This window comes from Cyprinodon variegatus, unplaced genomic scaffold (assembly GCF_000732505.1).
Source record: "Cyprinodon variegatus isolate N-32 unplaced genomic scaffold, C_variegatus-1.0 Scaffold499, whole genome shotgun sequence".
NCBI classification, from domain to species: domain Eukaryota; kingdom Metazoa; phylum Chordata; class Actinopteri; order Cyprinodontiformes; family Cyprinodontidae; genus Cyprinodon; species Cyprinodon variegatus.
This window is the reverse complement of record NW_015150952.1, coordinates 63,418-66,441: the sequence shown is the minus strand read 5'-3', so window position 1 is coordinate 66,441 and position 3,024 is coordinate 63,418. Positions and strand designations below refer to the sequence as shown.

The 3,024-nt window shown below is 41.0% G+C and overlaps 1 protein-coding gene across 1 annotated transcript in view; it reads right to left on the bottom strand.

The window, feature by feature from the left end:
• The window catches only part of LOC107094665 (exocyst complex component 6B-like), a 136,959-nt gene that overhangs the window by 81,473 nt on the left and 52,462 nt on the right, over window positions 1-3,024 (bottom strand). The window lies entirely within an intron of this gene.

Sequence of the window (3,024 nt, the reverse complement as noted above, 5' to 3'; positions counted from 1 at the left end):
TGAGCTCGTAGATGATGATAAATAACATAGTTATGTATAATATATTACATTTCTGACTGTATATCCCTGTAATTATTATACACTGTAGCTTTAATAAGTGAATCCAAGTGTATGAGTCTAATAAGCAAGTCCCAGTTGTTATTTATACATGCTACAGTTAACAGGAGAGAAGATGAGATAAAAGTGGATATTTGTTATCCATGGGGACATAAGCCCCATTTACACTACCCTTTTGAAACCATGCCAATATCGGTCCGAGCACAGTAACCGAGATAACTGCTGAGTGTAAATGGCACACACAACTGAACCGGACCACGCCAGACGCAACCAAACCAAGCTAAACTGTTACTAGTTCATCAGTAGGGCTCGGCGCGGTTCAGTTCTGGCTCGATTCTAAGATAAAGAGAGCGTGAGCAGACTGCGTCATCTCTCATTCATAAAAATACAAGCTTCCCTACCGTGCCACATGATTTCCAGTGATGATTCTGCATCTCTTGTTGTTTCCTGCTTAGACTATCGTTTTTTGTATCCACTTCCCAAAAGCAGACTCTGTCAACTAAATTCACCAAAGGCTGCCTTCTTCGCCTGACTCTCCGCAAACTTCCTGAATGTTACGGGCGCCGCCATGTTGATTAGCTTTTTTACTTCTAGAGAGCAGCGGTACCGTAGATCGTGACTAGGAGGTAAGGAACCACGCTAACATGGTGTGTAAATGGTCGTAAGTAACCGAGCTCGGTGCTGTTAACTGATCCCAGCTTGGCAGGGATCAGTTTTCAGACGGTAGTGTAAATGGGGCTAAAGAAGGATGTCAATTTCATTTTCTCTACCAATATAAATGTTTGTTTGTTTTTTTTACCACCCCAAACATTTCCCATGAGTTTCAGCCATCCAGCTTGCTAGGCGGTCTGCAACCTGCGGCTCCAGAAACACATAGCGCTATATGGACTCCCTGCAATGGCTCTTAATAGCGGTTAAAGTGACGTAAAGAAATAATTAATGTACTACTAGAGCAAATACCAGTCTTGGAAGCTTAAGTTGGTTAAAAAGAATTTTTGAATTGAGTTTTTTACAACAGAATAAGATTAGAAATGTTTTTAGAGCCATTTTATTTTGAATTAGCTTATGTGTTTTCTTACTATAATTTAGTTTACATCAAATAACTTCCTATAAAAGACAAAACCATGCTTCATCTTTATGCATTATTTTGTTTTTACTTGTTTTAAAAGCTAAAAATACAAATAAACTGTTGGTTGTTTAAGATTGCAACAGATTTCCTACGGAAGATATTTAATAAAAATATTAGTAACGTTTACTAACCCTGACTCAAGGTAAAATGGTACTTTGTATATGAAAGGTTGGAGACCGCTGGGCTGGCTGAACAGCAGAGAGCAGCTACACAACACCAGCAACAGGTAGACGGATACATCTGTTTTTTTCGTTATGCATAGGTCGCTATTCATTTATTCTTTGTTTGATTTAGTAATACTTCTTTTTTGGAATTTTTAAAACATCTGTTATTTGTAATATGCAAGTAGGGGGGAAGAAGCAATATTAGCTTCAAGAAGCAGCTCAAAAAAAAAAAAATAAATGGTTCATTTCAGGGAATGGTTAGACTTGGGTCAGAATCAACAGAATCTCAGGATAAAAAAAAAACGTCATTGGCTGATCTAAAGCACACACTAAGGAAAATCGTATGACACATTTCAAAAAAGTATTCAATCGTCCATGAATAGTCATTAAACTCATGGGTTGTAGTTACTTTCATGGCCATAGCATCGTAAAACCCAACATCTAGGTAAGTAGATAAATACAGGAAACAATGCAAACCTTTGACCTTCATGTGTTCTTCAGATTAGCTCAAAGGCAGGCCGTAGAAAGCAGCTACATCCCTGCCTCAACCCTAAGGCTGTGCAGAGATGAACTCTGAGGTGAAGAATCATAACTGAGTTTGGGTTTGGCAGTAGTCAGGAGAAGAAAAAAGGTTTGCTCGCCTGTGTTGTGTCAAATGCAAAGTTTGGCGCAGAAAGTGTAATGATGGTGGAACAGTTTTTAAAAGTTGTTGTGCTCAGCCCATCTATTAAAAAACTCTCTCCTGGATGGTTTCAAGCCCAGAGCGTGAAATCAGGTGAATTTCACACTCCTGGTTTCATGGGAACATTTTGGGATTGGCCTCCACCTGCACCAACATGACTATGAACTACTGCAGCATGGCAAACTCCATGACAGGCTTCGGTGTGAAAGAACATGACTTGTCTGTGAAGAATCCCTCTCTGAACATGACTGAACACCTTTGGCAGGAATCAGTTGGGTGACTGGGGGACTGGTTTGCTCTGCCAAAATCAGTGTTAGACCTCACAAAGCTACTTCTGGGAGAACCGTAAAAAAATCCCAGAAACACTTGAACCACGATGAAAGGTCATAAGCTGCAAAGGTTGACCTGATGATGGATTTAACCGTACGGTTTAACAGTGGCATGGCTGTTCATATATGTGAGAAGAGATGGGTGGATACTTTTAGCACTAAAATTTAAGCCAGGGGTCACCAAATCAGGGGCCTCATGGGGTGCCCACAGCATCTTCTGAAAACAGCACAAATCACCGGTGGACCATTTTAATCATACAGAGTATTTGAGCCTTTATAGATATTTCAAAAATAATATAAACAAAAAACCTTTCCTCCCTCCCTCTTTTCCTTCCTCCATCCATTCATCCTATAACTCCTTCTATCCTTCCTCCCTACCACCATTCCTTCCTTCCTCCCTCCCTCCTTCCATCTTTCTTTTCATCCATCCCACCTCCCTTCTTTTCTTTCATTCTGTCCTTCCTTCCATCCTACCTTCTTCCCTTCCTTCCCTACCTCCTCCTACCTCCTGTAGTTAAAGTGAACGCTGTTCCCTCCCTCCTTCCTTCCTTCCTCCTCCCCTTCTTTCCTCCTCCTCCTCCCTTTCCTTCCTTCCTCCTTCCCTTCCTTCCTTCCTCCTCCTCCTTCTTTCCTCCTCCTCCTCCCTTTCCTTCCTTCCTCCTT